General features: G+C 39.7%; 1 protein-coding gene across 6 annotated transcripts in view; it reads left to right on the plus strand.

Annotated features, from left to right (window-relative positions):
• LOC140741057 (protein TANC2-like) overlaps window positions 1-18,449 on the plus strand; it is a 712,173-nt gene that overhangs the window by 67,880 nt on the left and 625,844 nt on the right. The window contains exon 2 of one of the 6 annotated variants that reach the window (XM_073070734.1): window positions 13,362-13,413. The exons of the other annotated variants lie outside the window; for them this stretch is intronic. The gene's annotated coding sequence lies outside the window, so the exon portion shown is untranslated. The remainder of the gene's footprint in view (window positions 1-13,361; window positions 13,414-18,449) is intronic. 6 annotated transcript variants of the gene reach the window in all.

Consider the following 18,449-nt stretch of genomic DNA (forward strand, 5'->3'; position numbering starts at 1 on the left):
AATATAAAGATAGTTGTGGAGAAATTGATGTGATTGAAGATAAATCCATAAGACCAGATTATGACTTGCACCCAAAAGGTTTAAAATGAGTGATAGAAATATTGCACTAGTTGTTACTGTCTAAATTTCTGTATACAGTATTCTAGATAGATCCCACAGGTTATAAGGTAGAAAATGTATTCAATAAAGCCTTGGAGAGTAGAGTTATTTTATTACTAAGATAGCAACTTGTGTTACTTTGGCAGTGACTAATTCTATCTTTAAATTATTGAACAAAGTTAACATTGTGCATTACAGCTCCTGAAAATTAATAGAATGTTAGAAGATATTTTACTCCAGAATGATTACAGGGAAAACTTACTAGAAGGGTCAATTCACCTGACATTCTTGAATTTGGATTTCCCTACTGTGGTGGTTAAAAAAGAGATTTTTGATGTGCCGTAGTATTAATCACCTGGCTGACTTCTGTGTAAGTGGAATGCTAATACTGCAGCAACTACTGTTGGAAATGCATCCAACAGAATTTCAGGTGTAAGTATGTATAAAGGGTAATTGAAAAATGTTAAACGTTTGTAAACTTGATGGCCTTGATTGGTAAAGTAGATATGATTCTTTTTTCCCCACAACATTACACCATTTAGTTCTTTGTTAGACTTAGCAACACCAAACATTTATACCCCTAAGTACTTCAGGGCTCACATCAATTTGGTTGAAAATCTAGTGGTTTTAGAATTACAAATTACTGTTGTTTAGAAATAGATAGTCAGTGGAGATGTTTCAAAAGTGGAAAATGGGCAAAGTGTTGAAAAAGTCAACAAAATAAACTTGATAAATTGCTTTGTCAATGCATCATTTGTAGGGTACTTGGAGTACCGTAGATTCCGTACTACAGAGCGCACCTGATTAAAAGCCGCAGGCTCTAATTTTAGAAAGAAAATCAATTTTGTACTTGTACAAGCCGCACAGGATTTTAGGCCGCACCGGATTTTAGGCCGCAGGTGTCCCACGTTGTAATATGAGATATTTACACAGAAAGATATTACACGTGAGGATTTTTTAACTTTTAATTAAATCCGTATGGTAACATAAACAAATACATATTGCAAATGCTTTTTTCCGAACCGTGCCTGTAACACGGCTACTTTTAAATATACATACGTATCGGTAACACACAAATTACGTTGCGTATACTTTTTTACTGAACAGTGCATGAACAACATTCCAATATCTCCTAACGACTGGTAAAAAAAAATATATACTGCAGCCTACCAGGAAAAGTTATTGATCGCCTTTAACTTAAAAGCAGCGTTCTCGCGCGGGTCTAATGCGCTTCCCCCCACCTTTCCGTTTATCGCAAACCGGTATGTCATATCAAAAACCATGCATTAGCCGCACCGTAGTAAAAGCCGCAGTGTTCAAAGCTGTTCAAAGCGTGGGAAAAAAGTAGCGGCTTATAATCCGGCATCTACGGTAATTTCAGCTCCTATCTGCATTTGCACCATGCAAGGGTCTGCTTTTTCTCACTGTTCTTTGAATATTATAAATAAAGCAGTTCTGTTTGCAATTCTCACTTACCCAACTCTAAATATATTGCTGATCACAATGAATTAGAATAAGCTGTCTCTAAAAATCCTTTTATTTACAATTTGGCGTCATGTAGCTGAGGTTAATGCCAGTTTTCCAGAAATTAATGTATGAGTGTTAACTTTGTAGTTGCTTTTAACTTAATTGTGAAATCTGTCAAATGGTTATGTATGAAGTGTTTATAGAAACTTGTGTTTTTCGATAAATGTTTTAAATTATTGCATGCCTTTTGCAATAATTTTCAGGACAACCAATCAATATCTTGATCATAAAGACAATGTTTTGTTCTGGTCTCCTGATGTTTAGTAAGTATTAGCACAAGTTTTGAGAGATGATTATAAACACTTTTCTGCAAATCTTTGCTGTTTATACCCAAAAGAAAACAGGTTTTTTCTCCACCGTAAGCTTGCATTTAGTATATTTGAGATCAAGTGGAAGTGCACCATGACCTTGGATGAAATCTGACTACCGTAGATTCCAGACTACAGAGCGCACCTGATTAAAAGCCGCTGGCTCTAATTTTAGAAAGAAAATCAATTTTGTACTTGTACAGGCCGCACCGGATTTTCGGCCGCAGGTGTCCCACGTTGTAATATGAGATATTTACACAGAAAGATATTACACGTGAGGATTTTTTAACTTTTAATTAAATCCATATGGTAACATAAACAAATACATATTGCAAATGCTTTTTTTCGAACCGTGCCTGTAACGCGGCTACTTTTAAATATACGTTGCGTATACTTTTTTACTGAACAACATTCCAATATCTCCTAACGACTGGTAAAAAATATATATACTGCAGCCTACCAGGAAAAGTTATTGATCGCCTTTAACTTAAAAGCAGCGTTTTGGCTCCGCCGCTCCGCCGCTCGCCCCCACCTTCCCGTTTATCGCAAACCGGTATCCCACAAGACGCGGCGAAACTGGGTGTGACGTCATAGCATCCCGCGATGTAGTACAGAAAACAAATATAGTTAAAACACTTCTAACTTTAACTAGAAAATGAATTACTAAGTGAAAATATTATAAACTAAATAACTGCCATAAAGGCAGCACAATGCTTTTCTTCGAGTGTTTTCCATGTTGATGAGGGTGAGTACAAATGACTGATTTACAATAATTTAATTGTGAAAGTGCGCTTGATTTATCGTACAATTTCATTGGACCTCTGTGAACTACTCATCAATTTTATTGGTCTACTGTTACGAGGCAAAATGTTTTTGGCGGCATGAAAAAAAAACCATGCATTAGCCGCACCGTAGTAAAGGCCGCAGTGTTCAAAGCTGTTCAAAATGTGGGAAAAAAGTAGCGGCTTATAATCCGACATCTACGGTAAGTGCTTGTCTCAAAAATTTGCGCAATATGCTTTTACTTATCATTATAACCCACCTATTGGCTAACAACTGTAAGTTATCTTGGCACAGTAATAGTACATTTATATTGTCTGATGTGTTTGTGTGAATATTGGATAAGGAAGAAAGTTTGTAATCTCCCTGTGGTTAATTACCGTAGATTCCGGATTTTAAGCCGCTACTTTTTTCCCACATTTTGAACAGCTTTGAACTTTGCGGCCAATAATCCAGAGCGGCTAATACATTATTTTTTTCATGCCGCCTCGTAAACATTTTGCCTCGTAACAGTAGACCAATAAAATTGATGAGTAGTTCACAGAGGTCCAATGAAATTGTACGATAAATCAAGCGCACTTTCACAATTAAATTATTGTAAATCAGTCATTTGTACTCACCCTCATCAACATGGAAAACACTCGAAGCATTGTGCTACCTACCCTACTTAGTTTAAACTATATTTGTTTTCTGTACTACATCGCGGGATGCTATGACGTCACACCCGGTTTCGCGGCGTCTTGTGGGAAAATGCCGTTTGCGATGAAACGGAAAGGAGGGGGGAGCGGATTACGCGAGCGGCTTTGGATCCGAGCGAAATCTGCTTTTAAATGCCGTTTGCGATGAAACGGAAAGGAGGGGGGGAGCGGATTACGCGAGCGGCTTTGGATCCGAGCGAAATCTGCTTTTAAATGCCGTTTGCGATGAAACGGAAAGGAGGGGGGGAGCGGATTACGCGAGCGGCTTTGGATCTGAGCGAACTCTGCTTTTAAGTTAAAGGTATCAATAACTTTTCCTGGTAGGCTGCAGTATATATATTTTTTACCAGTCGTTAGGAGATATTGGAATGTTGTTCAGTAAAAAAGTATACGCAACGTATATTTAAAAGTAGCCGCGTACGGGCACGGTTCGAAAAAAAGCATTTGCAATATGTATTTGTTTTTGTTACCATATGGATTTAATTAAAAGTTAAAAAAATCCTCACGTGTAATATCTTTCTGTGTAAATATCTCATATTACAACGTGGGACACCTGCGGCCGAAAATCCGGTGCGGCCTAAAATCCGGTGCGGCCTTTACATTTAAAAAAATGATTTTATTTCTAAAATTAGTGCCAGCGGCTTAAAATCAGGTGCGCTCTGTAGTCCGGAATCTACGGTATTTGCTAACGATTCACACAAGAATACCTAGCTGGGTGAAATAATACAAGAGGGCCAGTCATGTAAATTCGTGCCTAAAAAGGGATGACTAGGTTACATTTCTTGTAAATGTGAAGCAGCTAAATGAAAAATTAAATGAAAAATTAATGCAATTAAAATGCTGTGAAGCTTGGAGTCTGATTGTAGTTATCAAATTGACTTTATTTCTTACATCCTTCACATACATGAGGAGTAAAAACCTTTACGTTACATCTCCGTCTAAATGTGCAATGCACAATCATAGTAATCTGTAATAATTTATAATAAATAGAACAGTCAATGTAACATAGAAATGCACTCAGATCAGCGTGAGTACATCAGTCTGATGGCCTGGTGGAAGAAGCTGTCCCGGAGCCTGTTGGTCCTGGCTTTTATGCTGCGGTACCGCTTCCCGGATGGTAGCAGTTGGAATAGATTGTGGTTGGGGTGACTTGGGTCCCCAGTGATCCTATGGGCCCTTTTTGCTTGTTTTGTAAATGTCCTGAATCATGGAAGTTCACACCTACAGGTGCGCTGGACTGCCCGCACCACTCTCTGCAGAGTCCTGTGATTAAGTGAGGTACAGTTCCCATACCAGGCAGTGATGCAGTCAGTCAGGATGCTCTCAATTGTGCCCCTGTAGAAAGTTCTTAGGATTTGGGGGCCATACCGAACTTCCTCAACTGTCTGAGGTGAAAGAGGTGCTGTTGTGCCTTTTTCACCACACAGCCGGTGTGTACAGACCACGTGAGGTCCTTGGTGATGTGGATGCCGAGGAACCTGAAGCTGTTTACCCTCTCAACCCCAGATCCATTGATGTCAATAGGGGTTAGCCTGTCTCCATTCCTCCTGTAATCCACAACCAGCTCCTTTGTTTTTTTGCAACATTGAAGGAGAGGTTGTTTTCTTGACACCACTGTGTCAGAGAGATGACTTCTTCTCTGTAGGCCAAATTGTTATTGTTTGAGATAAGGCCAATCAATGTGGTGTAATCGGCAAATTTAATTAGCAGATTGGAGCTGTGGGTGGTGACACAGTCATGGGTATACAGGGAATAAAGGAGGGGACTCAGTACACAGCCCTGAGGGGCTCCTGTGTTGAGAGTCAGAGGGTTGGAGGTGAGGGAGCCCACTCTTACAACCTGCTGGTGATCTGACAGGAAGTCCAGGATCCAGCTGCACAGGATGAAGGCCGAGGCCTCTGAGCTTCTTGTCAAGCTTGGACAGATTTATGGTGTTGAATGCTGAACCGTAGTCCAAGAACAGCATTCTCACATAAGCATCCTTCTCCTCCAGATGTGTACGGACGGTATATAGAGCAGTGTCGGTAGGCGAATTGTAGGGGTCCAGTTTGGGTGGTAGCAAGCTGTAGATGCAGTCCTTGACCAGCCTCTCAAAGCATTTGCTTATTATTGAGGTGAGTGTGACAGGACGCCAGTCATTCAGGCATGTTACCTTGGTCTATTTTGGTACAGGGACAGTGGTGGATAATTTGAAGCAGGAGGGCACTCTACCCTGGAGAGATTAAAAATGTCAATAAACACACCTGCCAGTTGTGCTGCACACATCCTGCGTTAGTAATGGAAAAAAGCCATACATAAAGACAAGGTTCTGGAGATGCTGGAAATCTTGAGCAACACACAAAATGCTGTAGGAACTCAGCAAGTCTGGCAGCATCTATAGAGGGGAATACACGGTTGATGTTTTGGGCACATACTCTTCATCAGGACTGGAAAGGAAGGGGGGAAGAAGCCAGAATGTGGAGGAGGGGGGAGGTAAAGGAGTATAAGCTGTCAGGTGATAGGTGAGATCAAATGAGGGGGAACGTGGGTTGGTAGGAGAGGAGGATGAAGTAAGAAGCTGGGAGGTGATAGGTAGAAGAAATAAAGGGCTGAAGAAGGAAGAATCTGATAGGAGGGGACAGTGGACCATGGAATAAAAGGAAGGGGGGGGGATCCAGAGGGAGCTGATGAGAAGAGAAGGGGTGCAAGGAAAACCTGAGTGGTGGGGGAGAGGGGAGAGAGAAACACCAGGTGATTGGTGAAACTTGGAGGGGGAGGGATGAAGCAAAGAGCTAGGAAGTTGATTGGTGAAAGAGACAGAAGGCCATGGAAGAAAGAAAAAAAGGGTGGGGTGGGGAGGAGCACCATAGTGGCCTCCCATTTTAATTCCACTTCCCATTCCCATTCTGATATGTCCATCCACGGCCTCCTCCACTGTTGTGATAAGGCCCCACTTAGGTTGGAGGAAACAACACCTTATATTCTGTTTGGGTAGCCTCCAACCTGATGGCATGAACATCAATTTCTCAAACTTCCAGTAATGCTTACCCCTCCCCCTTCATCATTTTCCATCCCCTTTTCCCTCTCTCATGTTATCTCCTTGCCTGCCCATCACCTTCCCTTGGTGCTCCTCTCCCTTTTTTCTTTCTTCCCATGGCCTTTTATCTCTTTCACCAATCAACTTCCTAGCTCTCTGCTTCATCCTTCCCCCTCTCAAGTTTCACCTATCACCCGGTGTTTCTGTCTCCCCTCGCCCCACCTTTCAATCTACTCCTCAGCTTTTTTCTCCAGTCCTGCCGAAGGGTTTCGGCCTGAAATGTCAACTGTACTTTTTTCCATAGACACTGCCTGGCCTGCTGAGTTCCTCCAGCATTTTGTGTGTGTTGCTTGATATTCCGATCCTTCCTGGATGTGAGGAAGGATAAAAGTCAGCAGTTGAAGGTATGGATCTGGCAAAGGATGAAGTTTTGGAGAAGTCCATGGCAGATGGTGAAGAGTGAAGCCTGGAGCTGTGGTAGTGAAAGAGGCTTGCAGGTACCTCTGCATGATGGTGAGGGAAGCACATAGAATCCAGTGGGAGATGCAGTCAATCGAGCGCAGATACCTGGGATCTTCAAGCGGGAGGCATTGAAATATAGCTGGAAGTCATGAGGTACCGGATGGTGGCAAAAACAAGTTCCCAGGAAGGACACATGGCTGTGTTAAGCGAGTTTGGGTGAGCACATGGTTGAAGACTCGGAGAGCAGCCATACGAGGATGTTTTCAATCTAAAAGCAGTATGCAGAATAAGTAACCTCATGTTTTTGCTTGTAACATTCCTTGCAGCTGATTATTGAAACTTTGTGGGCTTTTTTGCTCTGCAGTTTCTGTGAAGTTCTAAATTTTGTTATGCCAGAGATTAAATGTAAATTTGAAAATTTATAAATGTAAGGTTTAAATCAAAAGCAAATTGGTGGAAATACAGGGTTACAAATGACCTGACTTAAGAGAGTATGACTTTATGTAAATTCTCCCATATATTTTAAAATCGATTTAGAGCGATTTAGGATATGAGTAGCTTAGAAAGTGGATGGCAGGAAAGGATAGTTCTCAGAAATAGAACCTTTGCATAACCTGGGGACTGCCTGTACCCAGTAGGCCACTGTTTGTAGAGAGTGAAATTGTTAACTGGTTGTTAAAAATCTGTCTGGCCTGAGTTTTTCCAAAATGTATTTATTTGGGATTTAACATTTAATGTATTTTTTTAAAAAATTTTGCTATTTTAGTATAGCCAAGTCAAAATGAACAGGAACTGTAAATCAGGATTTCAGTTGGGTGAAGAGACCAAGACTACTTGAATCTTATTAGTATAGATTTCACATTTATTATTGTTCATGTTCTTGCCCAGTTAAGGTGAAAGTCTAGAATTGTCAAATGAGAATGTTTATTTCTCTGGGTCTTCTGGCTCTTGTAAAGATTAAATATTTATATAATGCTATTGTGTTGAAGTGGGCTGTTAAGTATGTGTTGCTGTTCTGGAGGCCTGCTGAAACTTCTCACATTAAATATAACCACAATAAGTCACCATATTTTTTAGCAACTTTATTATCCAAGTGCATTTGAAACTGAGGTATTGAAATTAAAACATACAAAGGTTCAAAGGTTCACTTATCAAACTATATAACTCTGAAATTCTTCTTTTCGAGGTAGCCATGAAACCAAGAAAGAAAAGAAAGGCAACATGATCAACAACCTACAAATCCCACCTCTCCGCAAAAAAACCAAATAAAAATGGAACAGGTACATCAATGCCCAAATCCCCTCCCCGCACACAAAAAAAGTGAGAAAGATCAGGCGAAAAACACAGAATATAAAAAACTATTAAGACTGAAAAACATTTTATAGTCTAAGTCCATATCCAAAATGCAGAAAACCTGGGTAACATTCTCTGGGCACAGCGGCAGGCTCTCCCCTATTTTGGTAGCAGTGTGACAGGCAGCTGGCGCTCACTCTCCACACTCGCCTCGATGTTTCAATCTCCCTTGTCGCTTTAATCGATTGGAAACTTTAATTGGTGAAATGGAGTCGAACATCAGCTCGTGCCTTGTCCCATAGTCTTCTCCCCATGAGGTTCACTCACGCTGCCTCTGCCTTCTGGAATCCTCTCAGAGACTGCAGAGTGCAGGAACACATAAGCACTCAAATCACAGGCTCCAAAAGCTCCAGAATCACATCCAAGATGAAAAACAAACATAAAAGACATAAAAGAAGTGAAATATATGGTTTCATGATCTATCCAGAAGAAGTTGACTGAAGGAGCATTGTACGCAGGCACCATTTTGACCGGAAGTTGATATAGCCCTATATCAATTATAATTCTGCTTATCGTTTTCCTTTCTTCTGTTACTGATCTTGATTTAGAATGATGGGATGTCTAGGAGGGTTTGGGGAATAAATGGGGTGGTGGACTTTCAGATATGAGACTGACTAGATTGGGGAGGGGCATGGTTGTTAGAGAAGCAATTGTGGAGAGCTTGTTTTTGTGGGGGGGAAGGAGGGAGAATAACGCAGTAGAGAGAGAAAAGATTGGAATAGTAGGGAAAAGGGGAAGACTAGCCTTAGACTAGCCCTGGCTTGTATGGGATGAAAAGAGATAGTAATAAACACTAGCATTTATGGAGAGGATCCTGATGGAAGGAGAGGAGAAGTGACCATCATTTATGGGTGATTGTAAAGTGAAAAGATTGGACTGGATATGGCACTATGGAATGACTATTGGGAAGATGCCAATACCAATTTGGTGTTGCTGAAAGGGAACCTGGGCTTCATTGTCTTTGGTCTACTATTGATTGGTGCCTTCCGGACAGTTTACTGTGCATTACAGGTTTCCCCCCGCTATCCAAATGTAGAGCGTTCCTATGAAACCGTTTGTAAGCCGAGATGTCATAAAGCAAAGAAGCAATTACCGTTAATTTATATGGGAAAAATTTGTGAGCATTCCCAGACCCAAAAATAACCTACCAAATCATACCAAATAACACATAGAACCTAAAATAACACTAACATATAGTAAAAGCAGGAATGATATAAATATACAGCCTATACAAAGTAGAAATATTGTATGTACGGTGTAGTTTCACTTATCAAAATTGGGAACACAGCGAGCCAAAATCCATTTGGAGAAGAAAAAAGTTGGCACGTACACACGTGCACATACACACCTGCGCATGTTCACACATACATACGTACATGCGTATGCACGTACACACGTGCATACAACGCTTCACGGTCATGGTAGTCTTTCTCAGGGTAAACACATGTATAAAGCAGGCGTCTTTTTTTCGTAAAAGCGAAAATCCTCTTTGGTTAACGCAAGCAAGTACTAATGTAGGTCTTTTGTAATGGTGATCTGTCGTAAAGTGAACGTTCGAAAAATGGGGGCTACATGTACTCCAAAAAGAGGAATTCACTGGAAATGACACCAACCCATTGGTAGCAAGTTTACAAGGATGTCTCATGCTCGGTCAAATTTTTTTGACCCATGACTGTGGGGAAACTGCATTATTCAAATAAGTTCCCATTGTATACAGTGTATCTTTTTCATAATGGATATTTCTATATCCTATCTATATGTAAATGAAGACTGTAGCCATTGTTAATTGTAGAGTTACTGAGTGAACACTTGATTTTTTTTCCTTGCTTGTGTAACAGGATTTTGGCATGGCTGCCAAGTGAGGTTTAATTGGGAAAGTATTGGCAGTTTCATTTTAAGTTTGCTGAAGCTTTCATTTTGGCAATCTTAGCTTTGGGTAAATGTAAACCTTCGGAGTTTAGACTTTGTTTAAGAATAGTTGTTGAGAGAATGGCTTGCGGGTAAATGACGGGTGACATTTTTAAATGGTTTCCTCACAGATGCAGTATGTTTTGTACTAAATCAATATTGTTTATGGTGTTTTGACATTGTAAATTTTAATAGAAGCAGTGGTTGTTCTGAACTTGCCAGGTCTAGGGTATTTTGGTGCATTTATCCTATTCCCTTTGAGGGCACTGAATCTTTGGAATTCTCTGCCCTGAGAGTGATGGAGGCCAGATCATTAGATATATTTAAGATACAAAGAGATAAATATATGAAAGATCAAGGAATTAAGATTGTAGAGAATTTGCATAGTAGAGGAGTTGAGGCCATCACAGATCAGCCATGATCATATTGAATGTGTGGGTAGGTTTAAGTGGCCTACTCCTATTTTCTTGTGTTCTTTGGTTTGCAATCAAATGCCATATTACGCTTCACAAGTTTTGAGATGGTGAACATGGGAGCTTCCAAAGTCATCTCTCTAAATTACTCTGCATTTGGTAATTTAAAAAAACAGTTTGATTTTTATGCATTCACTTGTACGTTCAAGATATTGTATGCTGGGCATCGCCAAAACATACCTTTGAATATTAAAAAGATCAATACAAGTTCTGCCTTTTATTGATTATTTTTACTTCATATTTATATTTTAAGTAGGGAACTTAGGTTTTTAACATTTCAACATCTCACAATTACATTGAGATTTGTAGGCAGCTTTCCCTTTTTGGGATTTTTCAGGCGTAGCCTCCAAAGCAACCAGATGTAGCCTCATCACATTTATTTATAATATTTCCTTTGAATAAACTGTTGTATCGAGACATTGCTAGCAGCAGAGTTTTCATGCAATTATTTTGAAGCATAATTTTTTTAAAAGTTTAACTCGACTTTCAGAAATGCAGAAATATGTTTTTGATGGATGCATCTTAAAATAAGCTGTTAGACAGTAATTATACATTGGGTATCAAAGCTTTAAAGAGATTAAAGATTTAAAGATTAACTTTATTTGTCACATGTACATCAGAACATATCGTGAAATGCATCATTTGCGTCAATGGCCAACATAGTTCGAGGTTGTGCTGGGAGCAGCCCACAAGTGTCACCAAGCTTCTGGTGCCAACATAGCATGCTCACAACATGGTAACCCTGACCCTAACCCGAATGTCTTTGGAATGTGGGAGGAAACTGGAGCACCCAGAGGAAAATCACATGGCCACAGGGAGAATGCACAAACTCTTTGCAGACAGTGGGACAGTTGAACCTGGTTCACTGGCACTGCAATAGTGTTATGCTGTTGTGTCACCCAGCTGGCAAAGTTGATAGAAATATGATTGGTTGAATCAGGTTTTTTTGTTATAAATAACATTTATGTTCATCTATGTTCATCAGCAAATTTGGGACATCTCAGTTGCCAATTTTGAAATAGAGCATAGTCTTGTGGGTGTCAATTATTGTCTGTAGCCTTTCAAATGGCTATTACAAGCGTTTGCCAGACAGCAGAAGAAAATGTATGTGAAATTAGGAGGCATTTTGCTGGGTGTGTAATACCCAAAATTTGGTCTGAGGTATCTAAGAATTGTCTGGGATGACCAGTAAAATGAGCTTGTTTTCCTACTGCCATTCTCAGTGGTTTTATGCCTTCAGCGAATTATAATCCTGAGATTCTTATCTCAGTTTGAACACTTTTGCATATATCTTTTGCATGCTAAAAAGCTGCTTTGGTTTTCATTATACCAAATGCATGAAGTACCTATATCTATTTATTTCTAAAGGTATGTAAGAGGAGGAATATGCAAATAACTGAGAAACTTTACATTTGATATTGGACACCAGAGCTGAAGTTGTTCAGGCTGCCTCCACCCACACATAGATCATAAGACATAGGAGCAGAATTGGCCTACTTGGCCCAAGGGGTCTGCTCCACCGTTCGATCATGGCTGATTTATTTTTCCTCTCAACCTCAATCTCCTATCTTCTCCCTGTAACCCTTGACATCCTTACTTATCAAGAACCAATCAGTCTCCGGTTTAGATATACCCAGTGGCTTGGCCTCCACAGCCGCCTGTGGCACTGTGTTCCACAGATTCACCACCTCCTGGCTAAAGAAATTCCTCTTCACCTCTGTTCTAAAGGAACAGCCTTCTATCCTGAGGTTGTGCCCCCGGTCCAAGATTCTCCCTCTATTAGAAACATCCTCTCCACATACACTCTTCTATCTACACCTTTTTTTTAAAGAGTCCAACCTTTGCCAAGGTTCACCCAGCCACACATGCAAACACCAAGAATGCAAAAGGTTAGTATTTTTCAAGACAGTATGTTTTCTTTCTATATTTCAGGTCGCGATGTGAAGAGTAGGAAGTTCACCAGTAAGATGGGAGGGGAGGCTCCTCGCACACTGGCAAATTCCAGGCTAAAGGAGAGGTTTGTCATTCTCCTAGGCATAGGGAAGACTTCAATTCAAACAAGAGCCAAGCTGAGGAGGCTAAAAATCACTGTGGGGAGCACATTTTGTGCCCACTCTTCATCAGTGCAGTCCATTTTCAAATATGTGATGAATAATACATGTTAATCTATCACCCACATCATACACATAGTTTTTATTCACTGATATTATGATTCACATTGCAGGATATACTGAAAGAACAATTTTTTCACTCCTACCCTCCCACAACTCTCATTCAACCACAGCACAGAGGAAGATGAGCAGGAGTAAGTAAAGGAACATGAGAATAGAGGCAGAGAAAGAGGCAGCTGCATTGTGTGGCTAGCATTGTTGTGTATCAGATAGTGTCACCAAGATGGCAGAAGAAAATGGGTGGAGGCTGCAGGTGGTACGTAGACAGTTGGCTCCAGGTAGATAAAGATGTAGAGGATATTGGAGGGGGCATCAGCTTACCTCAAATATCTTAAATATAGCTGGGATAGAGAAACATGTATGAGAAGTCTGGATTTTGTTGCACAAGGATTTGAGTACATGTTTAAAGATGTCTTGCTACAATTAAAAAGGTCCCTCATGAAACAGCACCAAGGAATGATATATTTGCAATAAGAATTGAATCCTGAAGGTTTGCTGTGAGGGGAGGAGACACTTCTGTTTTGTGCTGCAAGTAAATTAGGCTTGTGTCCCCTTTCATTTGATAGGTTCAACACAAGATCATAGTCTCAAGAAAAAGGGATTGGCCATTCAGGACAGGTGAGAAGAAATTATTTCACCCAGAAGTAGGTGCCTTTTGTTCCCCAATATTATTTCTGTTGTCTCTGTCTATAAGGGACCCACATTGATTTTGGCTAGCCACTGTCTATTTGCATGTTAAAGGAAGATAGCAGCCTGTTTTCTTTCATTATTGATTATTTGCATATTTTGCTTTTCCTCATCATTTCCTGGCAACATTTCAAGCCTTTTTTTTCAACTGGTACTACATTTAATGTTTCCTTATAGCAAAGACTGGGTGACTTTTCCTTTTAAAGCCACAAGTATATTTATCACTTATAAGCGGTGTACTAATTATTTATATATTAGCAATTACTTATTCACTGTTTTAATTTGCAATGCGGTTTCTCAGTCTATCATAGCCAATGCACATCTCTTGTTGTCTTAGTTTCCTGTGTTTAGAATTCTAGCACCTGATTTAAAATTCCAACATATTATTCTAATCCCCAAGTACTTAACAACTATATATTAATTATTCCTTTCTCATTGCACAATACTAGAAGTAAAATAGCCTGCATCCCCTTGATCTGAGCATGCTGATGTAGAAAGGTCAGTCAACATTTTGCTTAAAGATTCATGTAGTACTCACAATATTACACTTATAACATGCACCTAATTTGTAGCATGTCCTACATTACTGTCATTTGGTGGGAAATGTCTGTAGACTCTGTGTCTTCTTCCATTGCTGTTTCTTACTCTACCTGAACTGATTCTACAACTTGATTTTCCGAATTAAAATTTTTCTCTCTCCAATGTCTTTAACACTTTTTTAATCAGGGCCACCACTCTCTTCTTTCCATTTTGCCTATCTCTTATATAATTTAAGCTTCCTGGAATACTTAATTCCCAGCCTCAGTCACTTTACAGTTTCACTTTGGCTTTTAGATCATAAGTACTTGTGTTATCCATCCATTCATCACTCCCTCCCTCACTTACTTGCAGATGATGCTCGAATTGAACTCCGAACTCTGATGCCCAATTAGCTGTAATAGCATTGCCGCTATGCCGCCGTGATGGCCAATTCTTGTGAAAGCTATGTGCTCCTGGATAGGGGCTATTCAAGAATTTGTCTGTCTTCTCCAGATTAAAGAGGTTTTGCTGGGTTTGGATAGTTTTCTGTCAAGAACATAGCAATGAATGTATGAATTAGGAACAGGAGTAGGCACTGGGCCAGCTTGGTCATTTAATAAGTTCATGATTTATTTGATTGTAACTTAACTGTTCTGACTTGCCGGAGGATACTTCTAAACTCATGTTTATCAAATATTATTTCGGGGATCTGAAGGATAAGTTTTTCTACAGAGGATAATGGATATATGAGAAGCTAATGATAGTGCCAAGATTAAGCTTTATTTGTCATATATATAAGTATTAAAAAAACACATTGAGGCAGGTATGTAGATAGGAGAAGTTTTGAAGGATGTGGACCAAATGCTGTCAAATAAGATTAGTTTAGATAGGTCAGCGTGGATGACTTGGGCTGGAGGACCTGTTTTTGTGCTGAATAATCTACCCTACTTCTGCTCAACTTCGAGGAAGAGTATTCTATAGACTGAGTCAAAATGATGGTAGACAGAAACAACTCTTTCTGATACAAACAGAAAGAGAGTGCACATCTATCAAATTTGCCTATTATTATATTGTCCTGCAGATTGTAGTGTGCCCAGATGAAAGATGAAGTTTTCTGCAGGTGATGTGCCATGCCTCATTGTAACAGTACAAGGAGCTACAGACAAAGGTCAGAGTGGTATGGTAAATTAAAGTGACAGGCTACCGGAACTTCATGATCACTCTTTAAATTTATATTCAATTTGCCAAACTGTAAACAGTAGCATCGTTAGTTTTCCTAATTGTTTGCTGCCTGCATCCTAGCCTGTAAGAAACTGTACACGAGGCCATCCAGATCCCTTTGCATTTTGGAGTTCTGCAATCTGTCACCATTCAGATAAAAAGCTGTTTCACTTTTCTCGCACCAATGAAAAATTTCACAATTTCCACTGATAAATGACAATGGTCAATTGTGCAGCAGAGCAGAACCAATCTGCAAAAGAAATATGAAGAATGCAGGACATGTTAGCCATATCTGGACTTGGCCTCCACAGCCACTCTTAGCAACAAATTCCACAGATTTACCACCATCTGACTAAAGTAATTTCTCCGCATCTCAGCTCTTAATGGATGTCCTTCAGTCCTGAAGTTGTGCGCTCTTGTCCTAGACTCCCCTACCATGGGAAATAACCTTGTCGTATCTAATCTGTTCAGGCCTTTTAACATTCGGAATGTTTCTATGAGATCCCCCCTCATTCTCCTGAACTCCAGAGAATACAGCCCAATAGCTGCCAGACATTCTTCATATGGTAACCCTTTCATTCTTGGAGTCATTCTCATGAATCTTCTCTGAAGCCTATCCAAAGTCAGTATATCCTTTCTAAAATAAGGAGACCAAAACTGCACACAATACTCCAGTGTGAATTTGAACCACGAGGCAGGCTATGTGCTGTGTATTTGCATTTCATAGTCTAGAGCAGTGGTTCCCAACGTGGGGCGTACGCCATTAGGGGGGTAATTTGATTTTTAAGGGGGGCAATTCGAGAATGAGTTATTAACAGTGAATTTTTTCTGGTAAGTCTGTGTGAGTATGAGTGTGTGTGCGAGTTAATACATATGTGTATATACAGTATGCATACATAAAAATACTTGTGTGTATGTACATGCGTAATTATATATACTGTATATATAGTGTATCACCATCATTACAACCATCAAATGGCTTTCATAATTAAATTAATGAATTGACTGATGTAGGAAGGAACGAATGAACAAGTCCAAATGCGTAAGAAACTCGTACGAGGTCGCGCCAATGCTGCTTTTTGCAGTAGCTTTCGGTTCTTGGTGGTGTGAAGGTGTGTACATTGCGTCATCTCTTTTAAATGGTGTATCTGTCGTTGTATGCTGTAGAAACGAATCGGCATTGTTTTATTTATTTATTATTATTATTTTAATATCACTTATTGTTCTTTTTTTTTACAATTTCTTAGTAATTTCTTCCTCAGAACTTTAACAGTCCTTTGGTTCTTTTATTTTTCTCTTTCATGAATGCCATGTTCTTTGGAAGCTTGTTTAAACCAAGTTAATGGTCTTTTAGGCTTCCTCCAGGTGAATAGGAGTTCACTTTTTGAATAATAAGAATTATATATCACCACAGGGGGCATCAGGATTTTAGAGTTGATTAGGTGGGGCATGGCCAAAAAAAGGTTAGGAACCACTGGTCTAGAGCCATCTTCTACTTGATCACTCAAATGAAACCTATTTATTGAAGCAATGTTAACGGGATGCTTGAGGACCACGAGCAATGAGTGCTGATGGACGAGACAGATACAAACCTCTCCTGAGATCTTGTGGGTCAAACCTTGTGGTCTGAATAGGTCTTGACATGCATGACATGTATTCTGTACTGCAGAACTGCCTGATGCCCAGAGGCATTCATTCCCAATGTGGAAAATGACATTGTTTCCTCTCTTTCTACATCCCACCCTCTGTCAGATCAGCAATGCTTCTCTCAATGTTGCTGCCTCAATCAATACAGTGGCTTCAGAATACAGCGTCTGAAGCCTTTCATCAAGAGCAAGACCTGGTTTTCCAGCTCCGACAGCTCTTCAAGTGAAAGGGAACAGCCTACTAACAGACCAGCTGCAGACACTAGAGGAACATTGGATGTATTGATTTCAAAAGCTGCTATTGAAATTGCCCTTTACATTTAATCAAATAATTATCAATGATCTAATTGAATAATTCACAAGATCATTGTGTGTTGGTCAGCCAGAAAGAACCAATTAAGATGATGAAGGGACCAGAAAGAGTATTCTGCATCAAGACAAGAATGTTCTGTTTTCTAAAAAGGAAAACCTTGGTTTATTGCAAGCATGATACAAAATAGTAACATTGCCACTGATTGGGAAATGATATGTTTATGGGGACCAACAGGATGTTTTCTTTAACATTGCCATTTAACCTTGCATTGCAAATTTCAGTGGGAACTTTAAGAACATAAGAAATAGGAGCAGGAGTAGGCCATCTGGCCCATCGAGCTTGCTCTGCCATTCAATTAAATCATGGCTGATCTGGCGATGGACCTATCTACCTTTCCCCTATAACCTTTAATTCCCCTACTATGCAAAAATCTATCCAACCTTGTCTTAAATAAATGCACTGAGGTGGCCTCCACTGCTTCATTGGGCAGAGAATTCCACAGTTTCACCACTCTCTGGGAATAGCAGTTCCTCCTCACCTCCATCCTAAATCTACTCCCCTGAATCTAGAGGCTATGTCCCCTAGTTTTAGTCTCACCTACCAGTGGAAACAACTTTACTGCCTCTTATCTTTTCTATCCCTTTCATAATGTTATATGTTTCTATAAGAAAGAGGGAAGGTTCCCCAAATGTTATTTTTCTAGCCCTTTCTACCTTGTTACCTATAATAAATTCCAGAGGAGGTTGATAATAACTATTTATAGCAAATAATAAGTGACGAGTAGACCTTTCAAAAGCTGGTTAATAATTTAAATTGACTACCAGAGGGATTAGGAGCATTGGTTGGTTTTGCCTTATATGTCCAGGTATCCCAAGAAGTGTTCAATTGAAAAAAAATCTTGGCTTCAGACTTTATTTTGACTACAGTAATTCCATGTTCCTCTTCAGAATTGGGTCACATGATTTTAATTTGATACCTGCATCTGAAAGGGTGGATAGAATCTACCTAATTTCATATCTACTTTTAAAAAAAAGCAGCTGGAGTCTAGATTTTTGTGCTCTAGCCTCTAGGACCTACATCTTAACGTGAGCATTCTTGCTATCTCTGGATAATTATGTAAGTTTGTTGCAATGAAATGTATTTGGTTTTCAATTACATTTTAGATCAATACAAATTATGTTGGAAAAGCTGTATTTTTAACTAATCCTTTAGTCACTGCAAACCTGATTAGTCATTACACTTGTTTGCTTCCGAGAAGTGCCATTCCC

This window comes from Hemitrygon akajei, chromosome 18, assembly GCF_048418815.1.
Source record: "Hemitrygon akajei chromosome 18, sHemAka1.3, whole genome shotgun sequence".
Classification (NCBI taxonomy): domain Eukaryota; kingdom Metazoa; phylum Chordata; class Chondrichthyes; order Myliobatiformes; family Dasyatidae; genus Hemitrygon; species Hemitrygon akajei.